Source organism: Falco cherrug, chromosome 3 (genome assembly GCF_023634085.1).
Source record: "Falco cherrug isolate bFalChe1 chromosome 3, bFalChe1.pri, whole genome shotgun sequence".
In the NCBI taxonomy this organism is placed as follows: domain Eukaryota; kingdom Metazoa; phylum Chordata; class Aves; order Falconiformes; family Falconidae; genus Falco; species Falco cherrug.
The window spans coordinates 95,530,175-95,551,205 of NC_073699.1; positions in this window are offsets into that span (position 1 = coordinate 95,530,175).

Genomic DNA, 21,031 nt, shown 5'->3' on the forward strand with positions numbered 1-21,031 from the left:
TGAATATCTGTTGCTGAGAGGAAGGGTTGGACCACTTCTTCCAGGTGGAAGAGGAATGGCAACAGGTGTTGCTCTCAAAGGCAAGGTTATTTGAGGAAGCTGTTGGGAAGGTTGCACACTGATCTCTAACAAAGATTTTGCTATCAGATGTTCCTGTGTGTTCACTTGGATGATCAGATGTAGAGGGAAGGAATATTGTGCTGAATCGAATGATTCATGTTATCCGTCAGCTGTAATACATTTACTTCAAGGCTACGTAGTTAGCAGGGACATGGACCTTACAACCATTTTTCTACATTCTTTTATATCAGGTACTGGTAATCAAGGATGAAGCGTGATGATTCCAGATGACAGTTTGAATTACCAACTTTTGGAAAGAAATCAAATACAAGACAACCACTCCCATTTGCCCCTGCCCACCCCCCAGCCCTTGCATCTCCATTTTAATTAGCTTAGTTCGTTTTCCTTAGCTTTTTTGGGTGGTGGGTTTGGTTTTGTTTGGGGGTTTTGGTTTATTTTCATTTTTTTTGGTGAGTGTTATTTGGAGTTGCCAATGGGGTTAATTCCTTGGCTGTTCTGTCAAATGCTAGGTTCTAGTACAGATATTTGTGTATATATGAACAACTGTTTTTTTAATAACCTGCCAAGAAGCTATAATCTTCCATTGCAATCCCCCGGGATTTAATTAGAATGGTTTTGCACAGCCTGACATGTTTATGGGGCATAGGTAAAGAGACAGTTCATAAAGCTGTCAATTTTCTGAGAAATTAAAGAAAAATTGGGCTGCTTAGTGCCTTGGCAATTCCATGCTGCTGATAGTAGCATTGCAAACAATGAAATCAAAGGCAATGTAACAAGATACTGATGCATTAGAGATGGGGAGGGTTTAAAATTATATACAAAGGCATTTGTCAATTTGAATTTGAATGCATAAGAGGAGAAATATGGAAAACAAAATATGAACTCCAGTAGCTGCACATTAAACTGCTCAGGTTTAAACAGTGCAGAGCTGAACAATAGTCTCTTCATTGCCTTAAAAGCAGCTGTAACTTTCTCTCCTAGGGCAAGTGGGAAGGGATGAAAACTCTGAAAGAAAATAAGGCTGGAGTATGAAATCATTTGCTACTGATTTCTGTCTTCCTTGCTGACTAGAGTCTCTGGATGCTGGTCATACAGTGAAAGGGTACAAGTAATTCTTAGAGGTCCAGTTCACCATATTTCCTCACAGCTGATACAGCCCAGGTCTGTCTGAGACCCTGTTACACACTGGCAAGTGAAAACAACCCAACTGGAAAGTTCTGTCCATTTTCTTTTTAGTAACCTTTCAGTCAAGCTGTTTGGGTGGATCTGAGTTTGGCTACCTTCTTTAATGTAAAATAGCAGGTGTTTCCCCTTCCTTATGGATCTCATGTATTTTAAAAAAGAAATCAGAGTTGCCATCTCTGCCCCTCGTGCAAATAATCTGTAACTTCACAGTAGAGTTAAATTTATATTAAGAACACTGGACAATATGAGTCTGGGACATGGTTTCAATATCAGGCTGAACTGTTGTTCAGGAAGCTCTGCAGTGGGTTTGGCATTTAAACAGAATTTAATAGAGATGGTTCATGCCTGTGTTCAGTATCAAGCCTACGCTTCTATAACACATTTTACATTAATTTTACTGAATATAAAATCAGAGATCTGTGTAATCTTTGTCATTCAGTTTGAGTGGCTTATGCCCAGTTCTGGGAATTACATTTTAGGAATAAATAAGGACAAGCTGGGGAGTACTCAAGAAAGTTAACAGATAACACAAATAGAAGAGGTTCGTGATGCACAGCTCACTAAGGAAAACCTGGGGAAAAGAAGTGTTTCTCTTGTCTTCCCGAAGAAAGAAATTTGCAGAGGTACAAAGCAGTTTTCTGATGTATCAGGGGCTCACCTCCAGATCCAGTAAAGTCATGCCAGGAAGCAGTTTGCTTAATTATCAACAAAAATGACTGACATTAGGAAGCACTTTCAAGCTGTAGCTAAGTTAATACCTGGAAAAGCACATTATGGAGTCTTTGTCAGTGGAGACTTTTAAGAAGGGTAAACAAATTCTTGCTTGTATTTTCTGCCTGCTCTAGTAGAGAACAGAGGACCATTCTAGTTCCGATGTTTTGCGTTGTACTATTCTGAGAACTGGAGTAATAAGAGGACATGTCCCAAACCAATAAATTGTCATAGCCTCAGTTAAGCAAGCGAAAAATCACACCAGGGTGTGTACTGCATAGCAGTGACTGTTCTGCTGCCACAGATGAGGCTGTTGAAAACACAGCTGTTACGGAGGTGTGTTTAGGAACTGATAAGGGAAGTACATTTGCTTTATCCAGATCTCCAGCTGCATGTTAAGCTGTTTAGGTGTAAAGAGTGCAAAGCTGAATGGTAGTCTGTTCAGAGCGTATGGGCTAGACTCCATATTTCTCCTTAAAGTAAACAGAAGAGTGTGACATTTCAGGCGGATGGTGTCATGGCCTACAGACAGTCTGTCTTCCCTGTTACATCGGGTTCTCTCTCTTTATCTCTGTTTGTCCACATGTTCACCTATTACACACTGTCAAGACAGTTGAATGTCTTCTGTTTCTGGTGTTTGTTCATCCAGTGCAATGCAGTGCGTAATGCAATGAGAGCCTGCACTGGAGCCCCTAGGCACTATTTTAGTAGCAATCACAATTAATACTGACAGCATTTACTGTGGATTCATTTGTTTATTTTCACTATGCCATTTCTTCATCTACATCATTCCCTTTTCCTTTTGTCTTACTCTGTGGCAGTATCATCTCTTCTTTCACTCTCATTTATCTATCTTCATTAATATTTCTATTCCTCTTTTTCTGTTGCTGCTTGAGTCTCCTCTCTGCCCAGCTTTTTAAGTTATAGTCATTACTCCTATAAAATATTTTGTAGGAGCCATCAGATACAGATTTTGTGTGATGTGTCTCTTATAACCATAAAGCACCTTAGGGAGAATACTTTCTCAGCCCAAGACATCATATTTTTGCTTCTTGCAAGATTATTTAACTTCCTGTCTTTTTCTCATTTCTTTTTAGGTTCCTACCACACTTACTATGTTGGTGAGTTTTTTTTCAAGCAACTATAAAATAAAAGTCACCGAGCCATTGGATCTAGGTTGTTGGTTTTTTTTTTTTTTATATTCCTACACGTACATGATAAAAAGGGGAAAATAAAAGTTTATGAGTAGAGAGACTGAAAAAGAAAGGAGTGAAAGTCAAGGAGAGTCTGTGCTATAGGTCAACAAAGAACACAGAGATTGAGTGCAGATCAAAGAAAGTTAAAAATTATTTGACAGCATTTGATTTAGAACAGCTATGCTGAGAAGTCTCCTGTAATAATTTATCCTACCTTTCACTCATAGATTGCTGAGCTGTCTTGAAAGAATTCAGAGACTGTGGAATGCAGCCACTCTTTTCATTTATGATTTGAGAAGATGGGATGCAATGTAATGTGTCAATGTGTGATCAAGATGTCACCCTCTATCAGGAGGCTGTAGATGATTTTCTACAAAAGGCTGTGAACTGAATATTCATGGAAAAGAAGCAGTTTGTCCCATACTTTACGAGGCTGATGGAAGAAAGCTTAAGTAGAACACCACTGTGTAGAACTGTGCTTCCTCCTGAGACTTTCATTTCGTAGACACTCTTCCATTATGATTGCTTCTGCTCTGGTGGGGAGGTGTAATAAAAATGGAATGCAATAGGCTGTGCTTCAGGTGAGTGTGATTCAGTATCTGGTATATCCTGTGTCTTAGAGATTTTCTTCTCATCTCAATTGTATGTTAGAACAGTGACATTCCATTGAATGCAATCATGTTCTTCTTGAATTGGATCCTGCGATTCACTGCAGAGGCAAAGAATATAAATCCTTAATTAACGTATAGAAGACGAGAAGCTAAAGTGGCACTCATCAAGACTGAGCTGTACCATCTCAATTACAAAAATGTTTTAGGAGGATTCTATTAGAGTCCCGAAAATATCTTACATGGACTTCTCCTGCTATTAGTTATTCAGGGCTGTCTTGACATAGGTAGTATCTACTGCAGTGTAACGTTCCTGCCAATGCTACACATTCCAAATTCACATGTCAGCCCATATCCTCTAAAACCATGAGATTGGCTTAAAAATGAGAAAAATTCATACTGTGCTCCAGGGTTTGGGGCTTTTAGAATTATACCAAATGGTACATGACTATGTGGCAAAAAAATAGAAAGGTGTGTCGTCAAAAGGAATAGAATAGAATGCCTGAAAAATTCATGCTCTCACTGTCCTTGGTAGTGGCCATCTGCCTAATGACAATAAATGTATATAGAATGCACTAGGGAGTGTGTTTTGCTTTTAGTAAACACTACTGAAAATAAATGCTCTGAAATATTCTGTGACAGATCCATTTTTATTTAACACTAGCAGAACTAGTGCTGTTGTTTTCACAGATGGATATGGTCTGCTTGGCAGTGGAACACAATTCAACTATAGGTTTCTGCTGCTTATCACAAGAAATCATATCAAATATGTCAGAGCAGTTCTTTAACAGTTTTCATCAAACAATATAGGAAACATATTGTTTCTGGAATGTTCCTTTATAAAGAAAAAGACCTGTAGAAATTAAATTCATGAGCATAAATTAGATGCCAACTGTATAGTTTAAGGGATGCAATATAGTTTTTAGCTAGAACTCACTGAAACTTCATCTAGTAAAAAGAACGTGTTGTTTAAAAAAACCAAAACACCTCAAACAACACAAAATGATTGTGAGTACTCATGTCTGACCAACAAATTTCATGTGGGAGAAAGGAGTCTGAGTAAGAAATTTTCAGAAAAGGGTGACTGACATCAGCTTCTAGTCTTACATTTTATTCAGTGTAGATGGTGTTTAGCATGTCTTGGAGAAGATAAGCAAAGGTATGAAAGCAACTTTTGAACACTTATATTGTCATGACTGTGTGCTGGAAAATTCTTTTCTACTATATTGTGTAAGGAACAAAAATTACAGTAAGAACCATGATCAGATGTGTTTTTCTGAAATTGTGCTGCTACTTTATGGCTAAATGCCCACTGTCTATAAGAGGATCCTTGGATAATGAGCTCAGATGTACAGGTCTACATCATCCACATCTACTTTTATTCAGATGTATTTGATCCTTAACCTCTGGTTTGCCTTTAAGTTTTCATATGACTTAATCAGCCAGTCTCCAACACTTTAATTCCATACCATTTAGAGACCATACATAATTTATTAATACCACACTTTGCTGCTGAGTTTGTCTTGCTTTTTATTAGTGTTTTGTCTATTTGCCTCCCTACCACATCCTGTGTCTTACTGTTGGGGCTTCCTCTGTCACAAGTGTCCATCTGTGTGTAGTGGTTTCTGTGACGCTCCAGTTTAAAGCTTTACTGAATTTTGTGAAGTTTAAGTGATAAATATGTCTGAGCTGCTCACTGTTTTACTATATATATGATCCAATCCCACTTACACTAATTAGCTTTCTACTCCACAGGTGGGATTAATCTCTTACTTTAGTAAGAAATCTGAAATTATTGGCCAGCCTAAGCAGTCATGGTGTTCCTTACTAAGGCCAGTTGATGGGGAACTTTATCAGGGTAACCAGTAATAAGTGTCTAAAATATGTCTAAAAGTGTCTAAAAATTGGAGGGAGTCATCTTTAATGAAGTCAGGCTATGAAAACTGAGATTCCTGTCAGAAAAATGTAGAATCTAAACTTTAATTTTTTAATCTAAATGTTCCAGATTTCAGTGGGACTTGTCAAGGTATGTTAGTTTAAGCAGAGGCGCAGGCTTTTCTGTAGGCTTCTGTAAGCCTGTTTGACCAGTCTTTTTTTTTTTTTTTTTTCCTGCTTTGAATTAAGACTACTTTGATTAAAAAGTTCATATTTAATTCAACACCCCACTTAATTTTTCCTAGCTTTGTGGAAAAGTCTTCTGTGGCTTTTAATATCAGATGTTCCTACTATTTCTGATTGAAATCAGAGTATATGCAAAGTATATATTTCCAAGATTATTAAAGTAAGTGCTGTGACACTACAGCACTAGATCAAAGGATTCACTGGTTACAATGTGGATTTTACCATCCTTACTTTAAATGTGACTTCAAATGCAGTATCCATGGGTAATATTTTTTGTTTTCTGATTTCTAAATTGCAATCTTGAAAGATCTACTTAACATCCTACTCACTGGTTACTTGCATGAAGGTATGTAACACAGAAACAAGGCATATGTTTTGGCCTTGCTTTAGCTTGTTCATGCAGAGTTCAGTGTGGTTCATGGAGTTCTGTATACCTGCTGTTAGATGATGTTCCTTTGGCCACCTTTTATTGTATGGTGAAGAATACGGATGCATCTTCCCATTCTTCAGAGCAACATCTGAGCAGCACTTCAGGGAAGTTGTTCAAGTTGCTTATTGATATGTGTGAGCCAGACTTGTGATTAAATATGTGGATTTGGGTTCAGGCCATGCGCTAAAGGTGGAGTCCCATGGTTCCCTATAGTTAGTGCACTTTTCCAAACACTATATTTTGATGTATGACATACGATCACTGGTTTATGTATTTTTTTAACATAGATTCACCGTCTCACAGGCAGTTAGTGAAGCAGGCATTCCAGTTTCCCAGATAACCAGAAATCTTATTAGGATGTGTCTGTATCTGTCTTTATATCAGTATTTAGACACCTGTGTCTGGAGTCAGCATAAAGTTATCCTCATGAATGATATATACAATGGACCCCGTTCCCTATAGTCTATATTCCCTCAGAGTTCTGCAACTACAAGTGGACCTCCGCGTGTTAGTTGTCTGGATTATCTGAGCTGAGATCTGCTGTGCTTTTTAGAGAGTATTTTCCTGACCAAGGGATTTTGATTTAGTGGTGGTATTATTATTGTTCGTTTTATTTTTCCAAACCATGGGTACCTTGATGTTCCTAGGCAGCGTTTCTCTGTAATGTTCCTCGAAACTCTGGTGGTGACCTAACTGAGGTGACCTGCGAGTGTGTTTTCTTGTGTCAGACACTACATGCAAAGTCCAGTAGGCATGAAATTCAGAAGTTTGCTCCAGTCACGTCACTGTGATGCACTGCCTTGCACAGAATATTTGCTCATAGATCTGTTCCCATAAATCCCAGTAAGGAGGAGAAGCTGAAGAAGTCACAGTGGCAGTGACAGTTACTGATGTACTATGAGCGAGCCATAGCAGTCACCCTGACCTTCCTTTGCCATCTTTTTCAACTGGGGGCTTATACCATGACTTCCCCAGCACAGGTGCTCACCTTTGCTATGCACCTTCTCACTCCACCATTACATGTGTGAACCATTTTAGCCATTAACTCTTTCTAATGATGTAATTGCTCCAAGAAAGCTACAAATCACCTTAAGATTGTAGGTCATGTTTTGGCTGGCATTGTCACTGCGGAGCCTCCAGAGTCCCAGAATCTGACCCTGTGTGTACTCCTAAAATCATCTTTTGATAGCTTTAGATCAATACATCTGGCAGTCTCAAATACACAAATACAGACAGCTTCCCTATCATTTTTCCCCCATGGTCCCCTGCACAACACCTTGCTTACACATTCAGCACTTCAGGAAAAGCTGCTGGCTAAAAAACCCAGAAAAGACAGAGTTGCTGTTTTCCTGAGAATTGGATATATTCCCTGTCTTCTGTGCAGCAGGACATGCAGGTAGTGTTCAGTGTAAGCAGTCACCCTGTCTTTGATTAAGGCTTATATGTTGAGATAATTGTGTGATTTTTAAATGTATTGTGCTACTAAATGCAGCAGGGAAGCATGTTATTTCATCTGCAGTACATAAATGGCACTATCACTGGCTCAAATGAATGAGATCAATTTTATGCTCAACGCTTGGCTGTGGCTAGAATGGTGGTGGCATGTCAACAACTACAACAGGTCACGTGATTCTTCAGATGAGGAAAGGATTTTAAGATCTAAAGCTGAAGTTTAGGTGTATTTGTGAAGGGGAATGCAATAAAAGGATACATTTTTTCAGTGCATCAGAGGAAGGGGCTCTAAACACCCTCTCCTGAGGAATTCAGCTGCATATCAGTGAAGGTAAAGTGGATATAAGAAAAATGCCATGTGTATGGAGAGCATTAGGAAAGGTCATATATTTCAAGAAAGAATATTGTTTACAAGGACTGTTAATAGGTTTCAAGGGAAATGTTAATTTTTTTTTCCTGGCTGAAATAGCTACTGTAAGTTTTTAATGGTTAATCATTCATTCTTGAATTTTTATATTAAGCATTTCATATTACTTTATTGACTTAACTTTTATGCTCTTCTTCATTTTGACAGTAAAGAATGACCAGGCAATACTCTTTGAAAATTGGAGACCATTTGCAGCTGCTCTCTGCTGAGGAAAGTGAATAATAGGGTGCCCTCAAGGAATTTCAAAGGTATCACTCAACAGAAACTTTTGTGTCTGAAGAAAACTAGATCATTTTATCATGGTAGGCATACTGATATGTTTGCTTTAATAAAATGCCATATTTCTGCCTTTAATCTCTTGTCAACCAGCTATTAAAACCCCAAAGTGTATGCGTGCAGCACATGTAAACACTTGTGGTTTCAAATTTGCCACACAACATACAAACAAAGCATGTAGTTTTTATTTTGTGAACAATCTGTAATAAACTTACTGAGTAATGGCAATACAGTTTTTTTCTTGCCCCCCCCCAAGCCAACAAATCAATTTGATTTAATTTAATAATCCATGCAATTTTTTTAAAGTATTATCTAAATCCTACAGACTTCTCAGAAGTGGCCAGATGAGGAAATAGTGACAACTGTTTTCCATGTAAATAGTGATGAGCACCTGAAATAATAGCAGTGTTAGAAGATGATTACTTATGTGAATTGACATTACGTGCCTCAAGCCCCTGGAATTTTGCACCTGCACCGAACAGTTCCCCTTGTCTTTCAGCATGGCAATTCTGTGCTGTTAACTCACTCGTCATGTCTTGCCTGTTAAGGCAAGGCTTGAATCCATGCCCGCAGTAATAGAAGCTTGCTTGGAAAGTAAAAGACATTTCTTGTGACCCAGCTCTTGTGGTCCTTGCATCCCATTCATTCAGAAATTCCTCAGTCTTTGGGTGGATAAGGATACCTTAATGACTTTAGGAATTGTTTCAAATAATAATAGAGGACTAGAAGATAATTTATTGTGAACAATGGTCAATAAATATGTTCTGAATAACAGTTACACTGTTTATGAAATAAATAATAAAATAATGGCATTGACAGATAATCTCTGCATTCCTTTTATCAAGCCCCATGTGCTCAGGTATTTTACAAGATGGTATAAATGAAAGAAGCTTGTTCATAAACCACTGCCCCAAAACAGCAATGATAAAGAGGCAAAACTCTACATTTCGGATTGTCAGCAGTCGTACAGCACACCGGTGAGCCACACATGCTTGGCAGCGTGGGTGGTTAAGAGGGAAGAACAAAACTTCACAAACATCCTGCTGGAGGATAGACACGACCCCTTGGACGTGAACAAGTTAGTAGTGAAGCCTACCTTTCCCTGAGCCCAGAAAAAGGGAGCCCTAGCTACACCAAGCCCATAGCTACGCTGGCAACTGCCTGTTGGTACCCCTTCTTTTCCCTGTTATATTAAAACTTTTCAGTGTTTCTCTCAATGAAATAGCATTAAACTTTTTCATTTCCACTTCTGTGCCCTTTCTCTATCTGCTATGTTTTCTTGGAGACCGAGTTTCTCATAATGAAGTTAGTGTTAGAAGTAAGGCAACAAAATAAATTAAAATAATTTCTATTTCATTGTTGATATTGCTCCATAAATGAAACCTGTTTTCAGGTTTTGTGTATGCAGATGGTTAGTATAAAGATATCTTCATACAGCTCTCCAAATTCTTTTCTTTATGTTGTTCCAGTGTTCTAGGTTTTTTACTTTTCACTGAATTGGAGTAGCTACTTATACACGTGTGGCTCTAACTTCCCACCCCCCCACCCCCTTCCAGAGAAAGTTAATGTTCCTTTTCTGTGTTGAATTTTAAATGAACAGGGCCCTCATTTGCTGGGTCCTTTAAAATCTCCTAATAATGTTTTTAGCTATGTTAGTTCACATAATTTAGCATGTTTTTCTACCCCACTGTTAGCTTACTTTCCTCTAACATATATTTTCTTTAGTTAATTTTTTGGACACATGCTCTATTTCTTCCTAAATATAAAACTGGTATGTAATTTCCAAATCATGGGAAGACATTCCTGTAATCTATTACTTGTTTACCTCTGGAGTTTTGTCAGAACTTTTTTCTTTAGATGTGTTTATCCAAATGTCTTTTTGTTCTTGAGTTGTTTTTTTTTTAAAAAAAAAAAAAGAATTTTTGACCCTGCTGAGTAATCCTAATGCATTGAAAACTCTTTTAATTTTACATCACAGAATTTATGTTCAACTGCCTGTTTTATAGATCTTCCTTGGATCTTTGTGTCAGCCTGTTAACTGAGTTATTCTTATATCCAGGATTGCCACTAGCACTTTTTCATTCACATTTCATATAAAAACATATATTGATAAAATGATTAGTATAAGTTAACCATTGCCCAATAAGGACTAATAAATTATTGAATAGGTCGATACTGTTCTATAAACCATGTATAATTATAGCTTGTTACCGTGTAAGTACATTCAACTGATTTCCTTCCTACTGTCTATGAACAGGCTGCTCATTTTTACCATGCTATCTGCTAAGTATTTGTTAATCTTTTGTAAGATATTAGTATCCTCTGACCACATTTTTACTAATAACTCAGACAATTGTGGTACATTTTTTAAGAACTTTGAAGTCACTTAAGAGCCTTTGGTCTGCTTTAGAGCTAGGTGTGTGGACACCCTGGGTCCCTTTAATCCTTCAGTTGAAACATCTCTCTAAACTTTTGGTTAAATGTTGACTGCTTCTTGACTTCTGATTTAAATTATATCTTTTTTTTCAGTGTTTCCTGTTGTGACATAATCTTTGACGTCTTTTCCATATTGTTAAATTTTGGATCACCCACTGTTACTGTCCTGTGATATGCCTGCAAGGGACATGGCTCTGGAAGCCCAGCAGATCTCTTCAGTTCCCAGTTCCTGTGGTCTCCAACACTGAACGTTCTTGCCTGAGGCTGCAGGCGTTGCGTGGGCAGAACTCTGATGGGAATTTTCCCCAGACTGTGGCTGTAAGGTTTGCAGTGTTCTTCAGCTCCCATGTGGAGTTACGGGATTTTTTTTTGCTTTCCACTAACATGATTGCTGGAAAAGGCTTGTTTATGGTAAAAAAAGGCCTGCTCTTCCATTCTTAGAATGGAGAAAAATACTTCTAATCAAATATTGGAACAGGATGGGTTTTGGTGGCCTCTTGTTTTCCTGTGTTATCTCATGCTGATTCTTTATGGCTGCATCTCAATCAGTATATCTGGGTCCTGAGACAAGGTGTGTCTCGGACAATGTTCTAACACTGTGTCTTTCCTACGTCTGGTGCACAACAGTTTCCTTCTGGTACCCCTGCTCACCTGCTGCTTTTCATGAGAAGGAAACCGAGGGATTAAATGGGAAGCCAAAAGGAGTTCCTATTGAGTGGTCCTGCCAGATCTTCTGGCATGTTCTGGATGACTGAAGTATGCCCGCTGTTAGAGATGACTTTTGTTCATAGTCACTCACATAAATGTGGTTCAGTATGTAGTTATTAGGTTTCTTTCACTATGTACAATATGCATGGATAGGGTTACTGCTTAACATCAGAGAGTGAAAAAGGAAATCTGTGGTATACAATTGGTAATTAATCAGGATATTATTATTCTATTATAACATTTTACCACAACTGTAATCTATTACAACCATTATGTGTCTCTATTGAATTTATTACTGACAAATTGCTTTGTGTAGCCTGGATTTAATGCTTACAAAATATGATAGCAGGAAGAAACTGCTTTGCTTTTCTGCATCTTGTAATGGGATTTTTTGTCATTTCCTTTGAATGTGACAGGAGGTCTGACAGACAACTGATGAACCATAGCGGTTCTCAGAAAAGAGTGCAGGATTCTGCCTCTAAAAACTGACTTTGATACACCTGAACATGGTTTTTCAACATTCTCAAAATATGCATCAAATATGTCTTGAATTACCTGCTTTTTGCTGTGCAGAGACAGCAAGCAGGCAAGCAATAATTAGGATGGAGAGACAACAAAAACTGACCCAGGAGACAATCTTGTTTCATGGCCGTTCTTGAGGTTAGACATTCTTCTTCATTACTGGTAATGAAAAGTAAATTGTTTAAAGCCTTCTTGTGTGCACGTGTCTGGTTCAGGCAAAACACAAAGCTGAAAATTTGTGAGGAGTTTTGGCCACGGCAATAGCGTGCATTTTGCAAAGCAGTTTGGGCAGCTCTACTCACCTCATGCATTTCACCTGTCGCGTTTTACACCCGGTGTAGCTCTGTGCAGTAGCGCTGCCTCGGCCAGCGCTGCGTGGCCTCTCTCTGTCTCTTGGCTGTCATTCCTGAAGTAGCTTTGTTAGCAGTAGTTTGGGGCTTGATCTTCACTATGGTCCTCCACAGTATGCGGGGATACACAGTATCATCTTCCTGACATATGGGTTGTCTTTGGCATATAGAACTAAGACGGATGTCATGCGCATTTGCTTCATGGGACATGTGAAAGACCAGTCTCTTGTTTCTGCCCAAGAGAGCTCTTGCCAAGAAGGAGATTCTGACATAAATGCAGGAAAGTGCCTGTAATACAAGAGTTGTGTGGGAGGCTTTTCATTTGAGGCTTTTTTTTTATGATAATCTTCAGCAGTGCAAATGTTGGTATTTTTTCAAGAGATGCTCTTCCACTGAAAAGAGCACATTTTGTAGCCTTTGCTCATTTTGACTTACCTTAACAGGACAGGCAAAATATTTATGTAAATAAAAATGTACTAAATATTCTGTGCTAATCCGTATGGCTCACTGGCAGAACAGGATCAGCTCCTCAGTCTGCCATCATCTTTTCATGCTTATTTCGGCAAATTGCATGTCTGCTTCCTCTGCAGCCTTTAAACACTTTAGAACAGAGGCTATCTCTAGCAATCTCTATCTGCAGGACAAAAGGCAGTGAAGCCCAGATTTTAGCTTTGTCCTCTGGAAACTCTTTTCGAAATGGCTTTGTGGCATGTCTATAAGCCTGCATTTCAATGCCAAGGATAAAAGATAAAAAGAATGTTGTGGTCTCACTTTAGTCCTTTTTCTGTCCAGGCTTTGCTAACACATCCCTGTACTTGGAAAGCAGGGGGTTCTGTGGTCAGGACAGACCTGGAATGTTTCTGGGAGGTATGTGCGCAACTAAAAAAGCTGAAGTTAATATTTTCCTCTTGGTCAAACTGAAAACTTAAAAATCTACTTGTGAGGCATCATAGGCATGCTTTTTGTTGGAGAATAAAGGATGACCTCTTTTTTTTTTATTAGATAAGATAGTCTTTGCTCCTCCTTCTTGTTGAAATTGTAGTGGGACACAGGAGTCCAGGAAGGGACTAAAATCTCAGGGTGGTGGATGGCACACAGATGTGGAATTAAGATAGGGTTTGTGCATCTCAGATGCCTGCAGTCCTGGTGCACAAGGGGTAACCACAAACCTGTGCTGCTTAGCAGTACGAGCAGCAATCGTGGCAAATCAGGTATATAAGCATGGTTTCACCCAATAGCACAGCTTCCATTTATCCCTAGATAGAGGATGAAATAGTTCAGAGGCCTCCCCCTGTCAATGTCCTTCTGGTATTCCTGAGGGGCAGAGACCTAACGTGCAGGGTGAACTAGAACAGAGAGACAGAGCTGTGTGTCACATTGAAGCTCCTCTCTATGCCCACGTGTAACACCCCGAGGAGCTCTTCATCGATACCCTGGTCTTCCTGCTCTGCTAAGGCAGGATCTGCTAGGAGTTGCCATTGAAGAGTAATTTTCTTTGATATAGGTGGTTTGCAAGTCAAGTAAACAAATACAAAATCTCATGTAGGTGGAAGTGTTTATTTTAGACAGAACATAGCTTTGGAAATCTCAGGGGAAAAAATCAAAGGCTGGGTAAAAAGAAGGCTTCCATCTGATGTGAAGTATTGCTGAACGTTCTGGTGTCAGGTCTATGTTCAATGTTTCAATAGATTTAAGAAATCAACAGCAACAACAAAATCCCACTCTCAGAATGAAGAGTTGTAAGCATAGCGCGTGCAGGATGGCCGTGATAGGATCTGCTTCCAATTCTTGTTTCACTTGGGCATTTTCTTTTTGTTTGCAGAGACTGGCAGGATGAGATGACAGCTTTTTCTGATGGCCCTGTTAATAGTTCTCACTTACAAGGAAAGGGGAGAGGAATAATTCTCTGCAATAATATTGACTTCTTATGTGAACTCGGGAAAGTCACTGGACTATTGTGTGCTCAGCTTCCTCAAAAAGAGAACAATACTATTCCTGTGCCTCGCACAGGTGTTATGACTGTTGGTGTGAATAAAGGATATTTTGTTTTTCATGGGTTGAGCCAGCACAAAATGTTTTTCGTTCTCTGTTCTTTTTTTTTTTTTAAAAAAAAAGAATGTTTTCAATCAAGCAGTGTGCTTTGACCAGCATATAGTGAGTTGTCCCATTATGCTTTATAAGTTATCTTTTTTTTAAAAAAAAGAACAACACTTATTTTTTGAGATTTTAAGTTAATTTTTAAATGAAAGCTGCCCATCTGGGAAGAACAATTTTCTTTAGGAAATGTTGAAGCAAAATGTTTTTTTCATTTCAGACAGTAAAACTCATAGTATTTCTGAAATAGCTCTGTCAGAAAAAAAACAAAACTACTGCTTTTGGACATGTTCAATTACCTCCTGCTCCACCCCCCATATTTTTTTTCAGCTGAACCTCTGTGTGTGAGTTTATTATAACAGTAAAATTCTTTGAAAGATGTAGTGTCCAACTTGCAGACTGAGGTGCATAAAAGAAAGCTGAGGTGACTTTAAAGTACCTTTGCAGCCTTTGGACGCCAGTCTGATTTACAGATATTTGTATTTATGTGTCTCCTCTCCTGGGGCTTCCCAAGGAGTCACAAGAGTGACCAAATTTTTCCTGTTTTAAATGCCAGTGCTGAAACTTTCTTCTAGAGTCCTGGCCTCAGCACACGTTATTGTCCCAGTGTGTACATGGGGCACCTCAGAAGGCAGCTCTTGAGCCCTTGACTGTGGTGTTTGGCTGTGGCCTTGCAGCAAGTGCCTGTGCTGTCCCTTAGTGCAGTGCCTGCATCACCAGCTCTTCCAAAAGCCTGTGAATGCCTTGATTTGGAGTTATGGTTAGGGTGCAGTCAGCTATTTGGACAAAAATTCTTATGTTCTTGGTCAAGGCATGAATGCCTAGTAGAGGCTGGGGGTTTGCCTGGTAAGTATTAGTGCTCGCGTGATTTTCTGAATGGCTTGAAAACAGCTTTTCCAAATTCCAAATGCAAAATTTTATGGAGGAATAAGCACAATTACTTCATCAGCTCTTAAGAAAGCCAAACCCAGAACCTCATTCAGAGATTAAACACTTGTCTCCCCTCTTTCTTTCTGAAAAGGGTCTGAAGAAATATTTCTTTATGTTAATTAGCGACTTGCTGAAACTTGTCATAACAGGACAGAAAGCAAACTTCCCTTTTGGTGAAAAATTCTGTGATTGCACATTTAGTACTGAACTACAGTTTATAAATATGAAAAAAACCCAGACTGCTTAAAACGTAATTATGAACGTAACAAAGCAAGGCAAGAACAGCATCCAAAGAATTCATGTTTGAAGTAACAGATAATCCTGTAATTGCAACTTCTTGGTAAAATTCTGAGTATGTGAGAAGGAGCCTTTATTTTAAAATGGCACATACACATCAAAGACGCTTTCCCTGTCTTTTATACGGTAGCTTGCTTTCAAGTAAAGAAACACCCACACAGAAAGGGAAAAACCAGTTCTTTTGTGCTCTAAAGTCAGTTCATTTCTGGTCACAAGTAAATGCTGTTTTTTGGCAGCCCACAGATGGAAACGTGTTTGACACTGTGAAGGTGAATTGCCAGTACAGCAAGGACTGGAAGTGGACGTCAGCATGAGGGAATTATTGTCTGGGGTTTTGTGAGCGGTTCTTTGCTGAAGGATTTTGGATGAGCCATTGGCAAAGCTTAGAGCAACGTTTGTTTTCTTCAGTTGCTGGTCTTCATAAAAGCATCACGCAAAGAAAATTTGCCTTAGCAGGGATGTGAGCATATTGCAGGTCTCAGCACTCAGACTGGAATCCTGTGTCCCTCGTGCGCAGACTGGTAGCAGAGCAGTCTGAGTAGCTGTCCTAAGCAGAATGAATTCACTATTTTGAGCTAATCGGAGAGGTGGAAGACAGCAAGAAGAAGTGCTGTGAGGCTTCTTCTCCCACTGCGATTAGCCAAGACTTGAACATCACCTGTATCGCGGCTAATGTCTTAGAAATTAAGCAACCATGTTTTAATAGAAATCAATCTACCAACACATTCAATATAATAGAAGATCACCTGTCTAAATGGTTTTGAATTCTCCTGTATAATTTCACTACACAGTATGCAACTGCTTTTTCGTCTCTTCAGAATTTTACAAAATGTATATAAGTGTTCTGTTTATTTGAGTATCCCTAGGACTTTTCTTTAAGTGATTGGCAGGAGCTGGTGAAGTTTTGGTGTACCCTAGTTCAGAACCATGCTTGCTTTTAACATAAGTTTCATTGCTGTCTCTGCTAAAGAGCCTTTTCTGAATTCCTAAGGAAGGTCTGGCAGAACTGCGGCAGTGACCTCCCTCCTTGCAGCTCATGTTAAATATAAAACTCCTTGTTTCTTCTACTGCCCGCCTTCTTTTTGTCTTGCAAAATCTTGTAAGGTTGTCACGGCATGGATTGCCCCTTGTTTAACGTGTATCACCGCAGCACCAGGTTGATGTGCCTGCCTGCTACTACTGTATAGGTGGCAGTAAATGACATGTTTAATCCCAAAGATAGGGCCCATTTCACCTTAAAAGGCAGCTGCTTTGCTTGTGCCAGGCATGGATCCCAGCACTTCATGGCTTTGAGGGAGTTATTCTCTTCTTTTCCAAACAGATGCTAAAGCGATGGAGCTGGGATGGAGCACTGGGATGGAAGTGTTTGGTCGGTTGTGTCCCTGACTGGCTAAAACATATTTCCAGACTATCCTTTTCATTAGTCATGTCCAGAAAAGAGGGAACAATGATCATGGCCAGGGAGGGAGGGAGCCCTTCTGCTTCTCCTGCAGCACCACCAAGTGATTGGAAGCAGGACCGGCTCGGTGGTGATGGAGACACAAACCTCTTTGACGAGCCACAAGCCACAGTAACCTGCGAAAGTTTCAAGGGCAGTAAGTAACGGAATAAACCCAGGTGATTGTGTAGATCGGATCTGGATATAAGGACGCTCCGTGTGTGTGTGGGGGGGTGGGGTGGGGTGGGGTGGGGTGGATGAAAAGCGAGCAGTATAACTGGCATAACCCATCCTGTTCAAATTGAGAGGAGTTTTATCGTGGGTTTCTAATGGCAGTAGAGCTCAGCCAGAGCTGGGGGCTATAGAACAGGTTCCTACTAAACAGTGAATCAGAAGACCAGTATTTCATAGTGATGGGTTTTTTGTGGTTATAAATGTTGCTACCAACAAGTGAGGCTCTTTCCAAAACAGAGTTTGTTCTTTGAACCAGATATCCACAACTTTTTCTTGCCAAGCTGTTCACGCTGCCATGTGTGCCGTCAGAGTGTACCGCTGGGTAGACAGCAGAAACCCTTGTCAAGGGAAGCTGTGTGCCTGCAAAAATTGGAGTGTGACCCTGTGCTTCAAACACACAGTCCTGTCGTCGTAGATATCAGCATGAGGGAAACACAGGCGTTTAGAAAGGGAACAGAGAGAAGTATTTATTTCACTGTAAAAAGTGACCTTGGAAATGTGCATATCAATTAACTAGCATCTGCCAAGAAGTTATTCTACAAACAGGAAACTAAAGAGCTTGCAGAAAATACTTTTTTCCTTTCTGAAAGGGATGGCTGGATGCCCACATGAATTCTATATCTCCACCAAAAATGTGTATTTTTAAAAATCTCTTATCAGATATACCAAGATGAAATTAGTCTTGAGTGAAAATGCTGTTGAGAGCCAAGGAGAATTGGGAATAAGAAACTCCATGGTTGCAAGTGGTAGTTTAGTTCATTTCACGTGATCCTGCTGAGAAAGAGCAGAACCCTTGTCCCTCTGAAATGTTTTCATAACTCTTCCAATATCCAGCTCGGAGTGAGAGATGGCTGTGGACATTCACTGCATGTCAAGTGCCAGAGAGAGACGACGGGTTTGAGGGATCAGAGCTCCTCCTGGAGCAACTAACCCAGAGCTCTGGGTGATAACAGGGCTGTCCCTAGACAGAGTGAGCCGACATGCTCGGAATAATTAGGTGTGCTTATCCTCAGCCGTTTTGTTCTGTATATCTTTTTGTTACAGCTTAGTTGAGCTTTCTGATAGAAATACATTTCAGGAGTTTGGTTTACCAGAGGGGGGGGGGGGAAAGGGGGGAGTGGGGGGGTAGGGGGAAGGGGACAGTCCTGAGAGTGATGGTTGCCCCCAGGAAGCAGAAAAGGGAGGGAAGAGACATTACAGTGAATCGTGATGTTTTGGTTGGCTTATGTGATTTTTGGTCTATCCATTTTAAGCAAAGGCAATGATTCCTAAAGGCCAAGCTATCCTGTTACTTACATGGCCAAAAGGACTTAACTTATGTATATAGTTTACTTTTTTCCCTTCAAACATTATACATTGGCCTTAATCTGTTTCTCAGGAAAGGGAGGAGGAAATCTCCAGCATTTATTAAATCACTAAATGGGATAACATTGTCTCCATTCTGAGGGATGCTAACTACTTATCCTTGTTTGCTGAGCACAGGTTGATGGCTTGTGACCACAGGACACAATTTAATAGATTGAACTGTGTCAAGTCACCACGGTAACTAGGCCAAGCAAAACTTCTACCTTATTTTCACACACAGAGTTCTGCCTTAATTTCTTTTACTGTGAAGGACCCACAAAAACTGGAAAACATGTTGGACTCTGTTGATTTTACTTGTATTTCTCTTTTAGCCTCAATATCCTGCAAAGCAGCTGTGTGTCACCAGCTTCAGCCCATTCATATTTTTAACTCTGAAGCATCCTTTGCCAAGCAGAATTGCTTATAAGCTAGCTTGTGCTTGTAGTTGATAACTAATCCTGTAACATTCTTCTAATATTTGCCAGATCAAGTTAAAGATTGGGAAAAAAAATATTGTCTGATCAATTTCAAGGGAAAAAAACCAACAGAACTCTTAAATAAATGAGTCTTCCTTGAATCCTCAGCTGTAAAACCTATGTATTATTAGCTTGGTGCAATTCTCCCTATCTATGTATTTGAGTGTTTAGCGTAAAATACATTGAGATGGAAACGTGAAGGTTAAACCAGCTGTGGAAATTTGCAGCAGGAAAGTGGTGGAAGGTAGGAACTTACCACAGGCATGACATTTTACATGGGCCGTTTTCATTATTTCAAAACAAACTACACATCATACTGCAATTTTTAATGTCTTCTCTTTACACACACCGTCAGCTAGACTTACCAAGTTGTTATCTGTACCGTGTTGGCAAGGGCACTGAGGCATATGTAGGAAAATTGTCCACAGTCTTACAGGAGGTCTTTAGGAAGAACTTGGAGCGGTATGATGCTGCCTGCCCCTTTTTTCCTTGTGGAGAGGGAGACCATAAGAGCTTGGGTCCATACTCCTCAGTGCAGAGCTGTTTCATTTCTAAGGTGAATTACTACCTTGGGATCAGGGTGGGACACTGGTAACCTTATTTATGCTGGTTAGTACCTAATTTCATATACGGTCATACTGGTTATAGGGGGATAACCTACAAAACACGGGGTATCCAACAGACTGTGAGATTCTGATCTGTACCCTTGCCTAGTCTGCAGTCCTCATTTGGGGAAGTGTATGCTTGTATTTGAGATTTGAATATGAACACAGAAAGCAGGTTATGGACTGCTTACATACAGATTTTGCTTTTGGTCCATCCAAAAATCACTGAGAGGATGATCTTAGAGTCATGTAGTACTGACCAGTGAATACCAGTTTGATTCTCTCTGAGCACAGACTATTAGAGCCATAGGTAATTCCCAGATTCCCTGCAATGCAGTCTGCATTTGCAGACTCTGGTCCCTCTTCTGCTACAGCCTGTGGGAGTCTTTGCTGATGTAGGGAGCTCTCTGTTGGAGCTGTCAGCAATATGGTAGCATTATAACCCAATGATCAGCAAAAAAACCCTTTTATTTGCCTCATTCCCAAAAAGAGGAAGCCACAGTGAAAGGCTAAAAACCTGCAGTTACTTTATGACGCCAACATCTGCATCATTTTACAGAGAACTTACTGCAAATGGAACAAATATATCTTTGCCATAAAAGGAAAAGAGTAGAACGAGATGAAGATTTCCTTGAAGACTTTTGAGCCGTGAAAGTTAGAGCCGTTCTATGGGAATGGCAAATGCACAGGGCGAGTGCTGTTCTGCTGCAGAGATTAATGCTGCTTGGCTTGTTCAGCAACTTCCTGGCCTGCAAATTGCACCTGTTGAATTGCTACAGTTTTGTTTTCTCCTTGCTTAATTTTTCAAGTGGAAATTGGTGTTTCTAAGCAAAAAAACAAAACCAAACTTCTTTCCATTTTTTCTCCTTTTTCATGCTCGACAGTTTTCTGTTGGGTGTCCTAGCTGGGTGATAAGAAAGGCAGTAAGAATACTGTGTGCTTAGCTGTGTACTAGCCAGGCATGAGAAAGCATGTAGGAAAAGCTTTAGCTGACTTTGTATACAGTACATAGTTAAATATGGATATCACCTTCTCAGAAGCAAAGAAAACAAGGACTGAAATATTTATAGCTTTGAATCTTAGTCATCAGAGTTTGGCTGTGGAAACTAA